Below are 12271 nucleotides of genomic sequence, written 5' to 3'. Positions count from 1 at the left end.
TGCAGACATGATGCTGCTTAAACTCCCTATGCTTTCTTTGGTTCTTGTATACTCTCTGCCTGGAGTAGCTTCCCTTTCTTTGTCTCATCCCTTAAAACCCAGATTGGGTGTTCTCTCTCCAACTAGGCCTTACACAACTCCCACAGATGGGAGGCAGTTCCTCCACGAGTCTTTATTACTTGTAACTGTTTCTACTTCTCTCTTACTGAGATTTTTAAAAATCATCAGTTCACATGTGTCTGTATTACCTATGCATATTTCTACTCCTCCCTTATGTATTTTTTAAATCATCAGTTCATATATGTCACCCCTCCAGAGGGCAGATAGTTTCTTATTTGTCTTATTTATGTCTTGTCTTTTTATCTTCAGAACCTAACACAGTGCTTGACAATAAATAAATAAATATTCTATGCATGAATGAATAAATGGTTTTCAGAAAATCTTAGGCTATCCTTAGCAAGCTCATAGTGGTAGCACAAATGCCTGGATTTGGCATGGAGGTGGGGCCTATATCAAGGAAGTTTTAAAGCTGAAGGGACCTTTAAAATATCTTTAGTCTGACATGTAGAACGGAAAACTTAGGCTCAAAGAGGTAAAGTGATTTGCCCATGATGACACACTACTAAGATGGGTAGTTTTGTGGAAAACTAGTCCCTCGAGATGTTCTACCAGAATAAAAGGATGAATAAATACATGAGTAAATAGCTTGTGAAAGAAACTGGTAAATTGTACTAAGTTTTTTTTGTTTGTGTTTGTGTTATTTTGTTTGTTTGTTTTTGAGATATAGTCTTGCTCTGTCGCCCAGACTGGAGTGCAGCGGCGCAATCTTGGCTCACTGCAACTTCCACCTCCCGTGTTCAAGTGATTCTCCTGCCTCAGCCTTCCAAGTAGCTGGGATTACAGACACCATGCCTGGCTAAGTTTTTGTATTTTTAGTAGAGATAGGGGTCTCACCATGTTGGCCAGGCTGGTCTTGAACTCCTGACATCAAGTGATCAACCCACCTTGACCTCCCAAATTGTTGGGATTACAGGCGTGACCCACTGCACAGGGCCAACTGTGCTAAGTTCTGTATTCCTCAGACTTACTTGATCACAAAATCTATTTTATGAAAGATTAGTGTAGGATATTGAGTGATTCTTTGAAAGAAGTAAATGTGAAATAAGTTCAGTTTTTATAATTTGGAAGTGGGTTAAAGAATCAAAGTTAAAATGATTTGGGAAGCTTAGGACCATTATGAGACTAGAGGAGAGACAAGACAAGAGAATGTGCCCTGGCAGCTACCACATGCAAAAAAAACAAGTCGAGTGTGCTGGGGAGATGAGGGCTTGAGTCCTGGCATGGCCCTCATGAGTCATATAAGAATTTGGGCAACTCGACTGGGTGCGGTGGCTCGTGCTTGTAATCCCAGCACTTTGGGAGGCCAAGGTGGGCGGATCATGAGGTCAGGAGTTTGAGATCAGCCTGGCCAACACAGTGAAACCCCATCTCTACTAAAAAAATACAAAAATTAGCTGGGCGTGGTGGTGGGCACCTGTAATCCCAACTATTCGGGAGGCTGAGGCAGGAGAATCGCTTGAACCCGGGAGGCGGAGGTTGCAGTGAGCCAAGATTGTGCCACTGCACTCCAGCCTAGGCAACAGAGCTAGACTCCGTCTCAAAAAAAAAAAAAAAAAGAATTTGGGCAACTAGTTATTCCTTACTCTCAGAGTCCTTTTTCCCTTATTTATAAAACTGGGATAATTCTGACCACACAGGGATGTGGTGAGGTTTAAATGAGTTAACATAAGCTGGCCCATGGTCATGGTTTGTTCAATGCTGCCTTCTGACCCACCTCATTTATACAGAAATTGTCCAGTGAGTTGGCAGAATGCACTGGAAGGCATCAGAGTTAATTAATAAGCTCAAATGTCAAACAACCCTAAAACAAAATAATACAGATTCTCCCCCCACCACACCCTACCACCCAGCTTTCTCTGATCTTCTGAGGGCCAGAAGAAGAATGTCTAAAAATAGTTCCACTTTGGGAGGCCAAAGCGGGTGGATCACAAGGTCAGGAGATCGAGACCATCCTGGCTAACATAGCGAAACCCCGTCTCTACTAAAAATACAAAAAAAAAATAGCCAGACGTGGTGGCAGGCACCTGTAGTCCCAGCTGCCTGGGAGGCTGAGGCAGAAGAATGGCGTGAACCCAGGAGATGGAGCTTACAGTGAGCTGAGATTGCGCCACTGCACTCCAGCCTGGGCGATTGAGCAAGATTCCATCTCAAAAAAAAAAAAAAAAAAAAAAAGGTCATATAAATTCTTACACAAAATATTCTATAAATATCCTTCTAGGATGCTACTGTTTAGCACTTATTAAGTTCAGCTATACCAGTCATCAGTTTTCTTTCTCTTGCTTCCTTTTATTCACCTTTAGGAAAGGGCTTTCTTAATTTTCTGGAGATAATCTTCCACATGTATATAGTTTCTATAAAGTTTCATATGTAATATCCCCACTTGAGGAGCAAATGCAATAGTCAATGCAATATGCTCCATGAAGATGACCCTTATGTTTGTATATATGAGTATCTTCAAAACTGCCAACTCTTTGATGATTATTTCTTTTTATAAGCCTATGAATAAAGGTAACCAAAGTGTTAATCCCTGATTCCCCAATTGCTGCAAAACTGAAATGGAAGAATATTAAGATCATGGCCTGCAAAGACTGAAAAGTAGTTCATTATATATTCAGCCTTTAGCCAGCTTGACTGAGTTGTAAAACCCTGAAAATAAACTGTATATCCTTTAGAGACTTGAGGTGCACCTTTTAGATGAAGCCTGGCAGCTCAAAAAGGATTGATATAGCGAGAGAATTTTAGTGACCTTGGATCACTGATAGGATCCAGTCCATTATCATTGTTATTTTTTAAATGATAACTTGCTCCCATTCCAAAGAAAATACGAGAAAGGAAGCGAGGCACACACAAGGGCTCACGCTTTGTACAAGCGCCTATAAAATGCCTACTTGGGGTAGTTGGAGCTTTTTCCTCCCTTATCATTTCCTTTCAGGAAAACACTTTCAGTGGGGCACAGTCATTCACCAGAAGAAAGACAATTTTAAGAAAGAGTTATAAAAGCTGAGTAGTAAATTCTTGGGCCAAAGGGCATCAAGCAGGAATAAAAGGGATCTTAAGCATGCAGGTCCTGGAACGCATGTGAATGGATTGCAAGAGACAGCCTTGGCCAGGGCAACCCAAACAAGAAGAGACAGGACCCTCTACACCACACTGCCTGAACACCTCGGGGGTGGCATGGTGTCTGCTGCCCGTGCCCAACTCCCAGCATCGCTGTCAGGCTTTCCAGGGCTTCGACTGCTTGGCCCCATCCAGCTCCTTACCACTTACTTCCTGCCACACCCTGACCCGACTCTTCCTCAATTTTTCCTGTCTCCTCTTCTCCCCTCAGCCCTCTGGGCCATGGGCTGCCTTCAGTTCTCGCCTGAAAAATTCTCCTTCCTCTCACTACGCTATTCTGCTCCCACTAATTCTTTTTTGTTTTGTTTTTCTTTGTTTTTTTGAGACGGAGTCTTGCGCTGTCGCTCAAGCTGGAGTGTAGTAGCATAATCTTGGCTCACTGCAAACTCCGCCTCCCAGGTTCTGGTGCTTCAGCCTCCTGAGTAGCTGGGACTACAGGTGCATGCCACTACACCAGGCTAATTTTTGTATTTTTAGTAGAAACAGGATTTCACCATGTTGGCCAGGCTGGTCTTGAACTCCTGACCTCAAGTGATCCGCCCGCCTTAGCCTCCCAAAGTGCTGGGATTACAAGTGAGAGCCACCGCGCCCGGCCCCACTAATTCTTGATATTGTGAAAGATCTTCTCTCACCTTCCAGGGAAGTGATTCTTCCTTTTTTCTGATGTCCAGGTTTATGTACAACTCATGTCATTCAGCACATCACTTCATTGTTCTCTGGTGTTACATGTGTTTATTTTATAATATCTTAATATGTCTTCTCTATTAAACATAACAATATAAGATTTATCGAGTGTTTACTAGGTACCAAGGCACCATGTTAAGTGTTTTAGAGATATCTCATTTAATTTTCACAAGTCTCCTATGATGTAGGGACATTATTAGATGCATTCCACAGATCTGTTTTACTTAACAAGGACCTGCGAGGTGCCTGCTGCTGCTTTCGAACTTTCTTAACGCTAATTTCCTAATGCAAATAACTGGTCCCAGGTCATAGTTAGTGAGTAGCCCTCCAAGGTTCAGACCAGAAGAGTTTGACTCTGATACCTGCACTCTGCCCACTGAACATATGGGCATTTAGCATTGAGCATAACTAAACATTAGCTCACCTCACTCACAAGAGAATAAACGAGCACCAGTTTTAAATGATATCGTGAGCACCAATAAACATGTATTTAAAATAATGAATATCTGCTCATTCCTAACCCTTAAAGATTAAGTCTCGGTGAGGTGCGCTGGCTTACGCCTGTAATCCCAGCACTTTGGGAGGCCGAGGCGGGCGGATCATGAGGTCAAGAGATAGAGACCATTCTGGCCAACATGGTGAAACCCTGTCTCTACTAAAAATACAAAAATTAGCTGGGCATGGTAGCACACGCCTATAGTCCCAGCTACTTGGGGGGCTGAGGCAGGAGAATTGCTTGAACCCAGGAGGCAAAGGTTGCAGTGAGCCGAGATCGCGCCACTGCACTCCAGCCTGGGCAACAGAGCAAGACTCCTTCTCAAACAAACAAACAAACAAACAAAAAGATTAAGTCTTTTGAAGACTTCGGTTTATTTAAAGCATGTTTTGAAACATTTTAAAAGCATATTAAAAACACATAAAGCATTTTTTTAAAAACTAGACATGCCATGTATAAAGGTAAAAATTATTCTGAACCCAGATTGGGGGTTAGTTTTAAGATTTAAGGTAAACTAAAGATTAAGTCTCTTGACGACTTTGGTTTATTTAAAGCATGTTCTGAAACATTTTTAAAGCATATTAAAAACACATAAAGCATTTTTAAAAAACTATACATGCCATGTATAAAGTTAAAAATTATTTTGAACTCAGATTGGGGGTTACTTTTAAGTTGTAAAGGTCTAGAATGTATGCCCCATCAGCCTAATGTCATATATTTACTTATTTAACAAGTATTTATAAGGCACTGCTTTGTGTCTGGCACTGTGCTAGGCTCTGCAAATACAGCAGTGAACAAGAAAACTGAAATCTGAAGAACCAAAAATCTAGAGTAATTAAGTGATGCATGTATTTACCTGAAATACAGCTTCTTCCAGCAACAACCCTGTGTGTCCTGACTTATTCACTAGTATTGTGTCAACTGGTCTAAAAATGGAATAAGGCAAATTAATAAATGGGCAAGCAGAAAAATTAAATGGTTCAATCATAGTATTAAAATATATTTAATACATTGGATAGCTGAAAAGAGACACCCTTTGTGCTTTAATTTTCCTACGAGAAAAAGACATACTCTTTGTGCTTTAATTTTCCTATGTTAATGCATACAGTAAGTTCTCAATTGTTGTTAGCTGAATATACAGAATGCAAGAAGAGATAAGGGAAAATTAGTAGGGCCTCCAAATTAGAACTGAGTAAAGAAGCAACTGGGAACTCTTAGGAGGGACTGATATGGTGCAAAGTGTTGAAAGATGAAGGTAATTTTAAGACCTATTTACTTTGAAGAGGCAGGTGAAAAGAGAGTAGACAAGCTAAAGTGAATATAATACAGAGAGCCAGAGATAAAGAGAGGAAAATGCAGTGTGAAGGGACTAATACCACGAAGCACCACACAAGAGTTCAAAGTTGGAGATGAATCCTGTTTGACAGTAGTTGCTTTGAGTATGGTCTGATTCCTAGGGGTATATGGACAGCAAAGGTCTTTTTAGAAACATTTCTTTCTGTTGGGCTAAAAATATTTAAGGTTTGCAACCCAGACTTGGAACAAGGGTACAGTGTCACCTTGGAGAACCCTTGACCCTGAGTGTCTTTACTGCCTCTCCAGGCCACCGCCTAAAGGACTGACAGCTCTCCAAAATAATCAAAAAGTCTCCTTTCTGCCTTACACTCTTCCCAGGTTCTCCAATGAGGTCGTAAAATATTTCAAGTTGTGACATTGCTGAGCAGGTGCTGTAAGTGGGGGGCTACTGGCAACACTCTTCACAGTGGCACTGCAAGGAAGTAACATAAGTTGGCAAAGAAGATATGGCAGAAGGCCTATCTAGTTTAGCTTTGCACTGATACAGGCACAAACCATCTCACAAGTGATTGTGCTCTGAAAGAGTCATTAAAAGGCTGAAAAAAGTAACAAACTCTCCCTCTCTGGAAATATTTGAGAAAACAGAAGGCAATCTTGATCTTAGATGTTTTTAGTAAAGCCTGCCTGAACCAATAAACCATCATCAAACTATTATTTAAACTAAATTTTTATGAAGGCAAAACATTTCTAGAATATTTTAAGGTTGAAGCAGTAGTATTAGAACAACGAAGAGTTCAGAAAGAGTAAATTCTGTCTTAAACAGACTGAGGCTGGAGCAGGAGAGAATCACGTTAACCCAATGATTAATACTCCTTCTTGAATGAAATCTTCTTGATCACTAGGACTAAGTGTTTATTTAATACTTAGAGGACATCTTTCCTGTCACACTATATCACTGACACCAAGTGTCTGCATCTGTAGGTACCATATTCAGATCCTAGTACCTAAGGGGACAGAATCACCTCTGAATTATAAAGTGATTTGACTAGATCCAGGAAAGATCTTAAGGAACCTTAGAAGAGAGAGAGGAATGAGGATGTTAATATCCAGGGATGAAAAACTGACCATCTGTCACCCTCAGGCTACTAGAATCAGCAGTTTTGCTTGATTCCTTAATCAAATTCCTTAATGAAATTCAGAAATGTCAAATACCTTTTGCAAAACTTGAGTTGTAGTTGCCTTTTCCTTCTCATGAAATCTATCCTTACGGTACACAGTGAATGAAGAACTATTATTGCAGAAAAGAAATGCGAACAAGATATCCAGGGTGTGCCTGTGAGGGTGAGCTGGCTGCTCTGCTTAGCACCCCCACCGAGACTGGAGCTGATCTGCTGTTGTGATTCACTAAGCAGCTGTTCTCACTAGCCCGGTCTCTTCAATATGTGTCATTAAGGTCAGGGGCTGTCTACATCCAGATCAAGGAAAACCAAGCTTTACTGCTGATATTCGAGCAGCTCTTCTTCCCTGCCACTGCTATGTTGCAGAATCAAAGCTCAGTTCTTTTCCAAGAATATAGTTCCTTTAGGAGGTAGAAGAAAGGAGAGTAATGAAGTAAGAGAGGGAGTGAGGTAACAGCACACAAAAACTAACCTGTTGACATTTGCCAAACTTCAGCCCTACAACCCTCATCTCAGCCAACAGAGGGAACCTGACTTTAACACAGCCCTATCATGGCGAAAAAATTGAAAATGTTACTTCATGCACTTTCTGCAATTCTGCAATTACTTGTTAATGTTTGGCTAGTTCAGTGAGACTGAAAAGTACAGTGGTAGAGTTCTGTGATTTATATTTAGAAAAGTAAAGTGATCCATGAGTAAAGTTCCGTGTTGAATTGGAAAGCAACAGAAGCTGTTTGTGAAGAATCAGTCAGCCCCAAAGTATCTCTTTTTATTGGCAAGATTCAGGTGATTTAGGTCTTGCACCTACATGCATAGGTATACACATACATACACAGCAATATATCCTATACTAATGCTTTGCCTAAAGATTTCCTGGATGCATTTTACAGCATAACATCCTAATCTCTATTCAGCCCAGAAAAGCCTCCTGAAAACTGCTGGCCACAGTAAGGTCCAACTGAGGGATCATACATTGGTCAACACAAACATATATTCATATGAATAGCAGGGTCCCCTGCTAGTTGTTTAAGTTTAGTGGTGGTGGTGGTGGTGGTGATGTGTGTTTGTGTTTGTGTGTATGTTAGGTCCTCTTAAATGTTTAAATGAAAACTTTAGGAGATAAGAAATAGGAGAGAACTTGTAAATGTGGGCATCACTTTAGAAAAAGTGTTTTTTGGGTTTTTTTCTTTATGTTTTGTTTTGTTTTTGTTTTTTGTTTGTTTGTTGAGACAGGGTCTTGCTCTGTTTCCCAGGCTGGAGTGCAGCGACATGATCGTGGCTCACTGCAGCCTCAACTTCCCAGGCTCAGGTGATCCTCTCACCTCAGCCTCTGCATAACTGGGATTATAGTCACATGCCACCATACCCAGCTATTTTTTTTTTCTTTTGTAAAAATAGGGGTCTTTCTATGTTGCCCAGGCCTCATTTTTTAAAATTGTGGCAAAATGCACATAACATAAATTTTACCATTTTAACCATTTTAAAGTGTACAATTAAGTGGCACTAAGTACATTTACAATGTTGCAAAACCATCACCATTATCTAGTTACAGAACTTTTTCATAACCCCAATCGGAAATCCCATGCCCATTAAAGCTTCTCCTTTTTTGTCTATGAATTAACCTCCTCTTTTGATTCTCTCTGTGACCTCTCGCAACACACGGAAATGTACTTTGAGCATGGCCAAGATCAGCAGTGAATTTTGTCTGAAGAGCAGTCAATGCTTGAGGGACCAATGGCCGAGAAAAAGAAAGAGGGAATGAAGAAAAACAAAGAGAAGAGATACAAAGAGATTTGGGGACATCGTGGGGGTAGTGGGGGCAGTAAACTCTCCCAGCAGTCATCCCAGAGATCTCTCAGAGGCTGTACTCTGTCCAAAGACACTAACCCCAAAACTGAGAGCCAGCGTCGGGCCCTTAGAGTGAGAGGGATCTCAATCCCTCATCAACAAAGTCCTCCCTACGCTAAAGACTGGATGAGTATAGAAGGAAAACTCATACACTCCCTTAAACATGCTTTCATGTTTTAGCAAAATAATTAGATGAACTTTTTCCGTTTTACAAGTCCAGAATCTGCATGGAAAGCTCTCCTCCCCTCAAGCATAAACTTCAGACAGTTTAATCAGGACCTAAAGTGGCACATACACAGCAATGCAGCTGGGATCACCACTATGCCCAGTTCAAATATACTCTCAGATAACTAGTCAGTGAACTCACCCCACCCTTTCCACGACTCTAAATTGCTGCTGAAAAAAATCGAAATCAAGAAAATTCACCTCCCATTCAAACGATAAACCTGATTTTTATATAATCTCCTGCTACCAAGGAGCCTTAAACAATCAAGACTGTATATTAGTTTAAGTAGCCATCGCATTCAACTCAGTCGTAATTGAACTGAGCGTCACTGAGAAACAAACTGAAATGCAGAAAACATACTCTGTATCACGTTCCCTCCCCCACCCCCACGCGCTGGGGCAGTCTTCTGACTGAATGGGTTTTGATTTGTCCTTTTATTGCCTCAATCTACAATTGTAAATTGTCATAAAGTATAAATCTACTTTTCTTGCCTCAAAAACATTGATTCACTCATTCTAACATAGTCAATATTACAAAGTTTTGCAAATGTTTAAGTATTTGAATCTATATTACTTTTAAACTTTCATTTAATGGCTCTTTGCCATTGAGAAAGAGGTAAAAAGGGCTACAGTTTCATGTCTTAATGTTTCATTTTTATTTTATTTATTTATTTATTTATTTATTTTTGAGATGGAGTCTTGCTCTGTTGCCCAGGCTGGAGTGCAGTGGCACGATCTCCGCTCACTGCAACCTTTGCCTCCTGGGGTCAAGTGATTCTCCTGCCTCAGCCTCCCAAGTAGCTGGGACTGCAGGCCCACACCACCATGCCCAGTTAACTTTTGTATTTTTAGTAGAGATGGGGTTTCACCATTTTGGCCAGGATGGTCTCAATCTCTTGACCTCGTGATCCGCCCACCTCAGCCTCTCAAAGTGCTGGGATTACAGGCATGAGCCACTGCACCCGGCCATATATATATATATATATATATATATATATATATATGTGTATATATATATTTTTAAATTTAAACGAGGAATAGATGAATACATTCCCACTGTACAGAAATAGAGTAAGCTATAAAAGTTTCCCTTATGGATAGGTAATACATATTTACTGTTTGATATGTATCTTGTCAATGATTTTTCCATTTTTTAACCTGTACGTGTGCACATATACAAATGTGGGCTTTAAAAATATATGACCGGGTGCAGTGGCTCACGCCTGTAATCCCTCAACACTTTGGGAGGCTGAGGCAAGCGGATCGCCTGAGGTCAGGAGTTTAAGACCAGCTTGGCCAACATGGTGAAACCCTGTCTCTACTAAAAATACAAAAATTAGGCTGGGCGCGGTGGCTCAAGCCTGTAATCCCAGCACTTTGGGAGGCCGAGACGGGCGGATCACGAGGCCAGGAGATCGAGACCATCCTGGCTAACACGGTGAAACCCCGTCTCTACTAAAAAATACAAAAAACTAGCCGGGCGCGGTGGCAGGCGCCTGTAGTCCCAACTACTCGGGAGGCTGAGGCAGGAGAATGGCGTGAACCCGGGAGGCGGAGCTTGCAGTGAGCTGAGATCCGGCCACTGCACTCCAGCCTGGGCGGCAGAGCGAGACTCCGTCTCAAAAAAAAAAAAAAAAAAAAAAAAAAAACAAAAATTAGCCAGGCGTGGTGTCAGGCACCTGTAGTCCCAGCTACTCAGGAGACTGAGCCAGGAGGATCGCTTGAACCCAGGAGGCAGAGGTTGCAGTAAGCCAAGATGGTGCCATTGCACTCCAGCGTGGGAAACAGATAGAGACTCCATTTCAAATATATATATATATACACACACACACACACACACACACACACACACACACCCCCCAATGATTCATTCATTCAATAGATATTCACTGAGAGTCAACTCTGTGACAGGCATATTAGGTGCTGGGAACAAAACAGGGACCTCGAATTTACATTCTAATGGAAAAATACAGGCAACAAATTTAACAAACTACTGTCATGTCCCCTTATCCACAGGGGATCTGTTCTAAGACCCCAAGGAGATGCCTGACACCTCAGATTATACCAATTGCTGTCCATCAGAACATGCTCTGTTCATGTCTTCTACCCACAAACTTAAATGCCTTTTCAGGTTTCTTTTTCCTTCTTTCCAATTTCATGGATAGAAGGTTCGTTCTTACCATAGATCTTAGCCAACTTCAGCATATGATTTTTTTCTTTTCTTATTAAGTCGAGAACTTTCACCTTTTAACTTAAAAGGAAGTACTTCACAGCTTCATCACTGTTCGTGTGCTTTGGAGCCATTATTGAGGAAAATAAGTGTTCTCTGAACACAAACACTGTGATACTGGGACCGTCTGTCTGGTAGGCCAGCTACCTCCTAAGGGATTCATAGAAGGGTAGCAGCTACAGCGTGGAGATGTGTGCGGGACAAAGGGAAGATTCACATCCTGGGTGGGACAGAGTGAGACAGTGAGAGACTTCATCATGTTACTCAGAATGGTGTACAATATAAAACTTATGAATTGTTTATTTATGGAATTTTCCATTTAATATTTTTGCACGGTGGTAAACTGAAACCACAGATACAGGGGGACTACTATACAAGCATATGGTATAAATCTGACAATCATCACTGTTATGATGAAAATAAAATAATGGATTACAGTGAGTCAGTGGTAGTGGGCTTATATGGGAAACCCAGCATTTCTGAGATAAAATTTGAGTTGAGGTCACACCATATGTTGTTTTAAGACTTGCTTTTATTACTTAATATATCTTGGAGGTCTTTCTATGTCAGTACATATTGTTCTACCCCATTCTTTTTAGCAGGCATACACTGTAATATGATATGTATTCCCATAATTTATGTAACTACTCCTCTATTGAAAGAAAAACACTTTCTTGACTAACTTCTTATGGAGTGCAATAGTACTGATTTTCCTGTCTTAAAATGGTCATTAGAATTGCTACTTCATCATACAAAAAAAAAAAGCCACTGTAGGTGAATGGCTGTCTTCTGCGGAACTAATGGATCCAATCTTGTGGACAGACTATGGCCAATCTGAGCACAGCACAAGGATTTATTGGGGCAGGAGTGTGTGGGTGTGTGCACACACTCACTTACATGTATGTGTTCACAATTTACAAATAAACATAGCTGATAGCTAAGGTTATATAGATAATAACCATAGAGTTAGTACCATTTGACATATTTGTAAGTGCCTGAATCATCCTGAAATGCTTTATTAGAACAAGAGCAAAGTTCACAGTGAAAGTGCACAAAGCTGCTTTCATTTTAAATATT

General features: G+C 40.9%; 1 protein-coding gene across 6 annotated transcripts in view; it reads left to right on the top strand.

Moving 5' to 3' along the window:
* FLT1 (fms related receptor tyrosine kinase 1) overlaps positions 1-12271 on the top strand; it is a 196101-nt gene that overhangs the window by 113601 nt on the left and 70229 nt on the right. Inside the window, exon 15 of one of the 6 annotated variants that reach the window (XR_013407806.1) lies at positions 3935-4550. The exons of the other annotated variants lie outside the window; for them this stretch is intronic. The gene's annotated coding sequence lies outside the window, so the exon portion shown is untranslated. The remainder of the gene's footprint in view (positions 1-3934; positions 4551-12271) is intronic. 6 annotated transcript variants of the gene reach the window in all.

Source organism: Macaca mulatta, chromosome 17 (genome assembly GCF_049350105.2).
Source record: "Macaca mulatta isolate MMU2019108-1 chromosome 17, T2T-MMU8v2.0, whole genome shotgun sequence".
Classification (NCBI taxonomy): Eukaryota; Metazoa; Chordata; class Mammalia; order Primates; family Cercopithecidae; genus Macaca; species Macaca mulatta.
The sequence above is the reverse complement of the archived record's forward strand: the minus strand, read 5'-3'. Positions and strand labels throughout refer to the sequence as shown.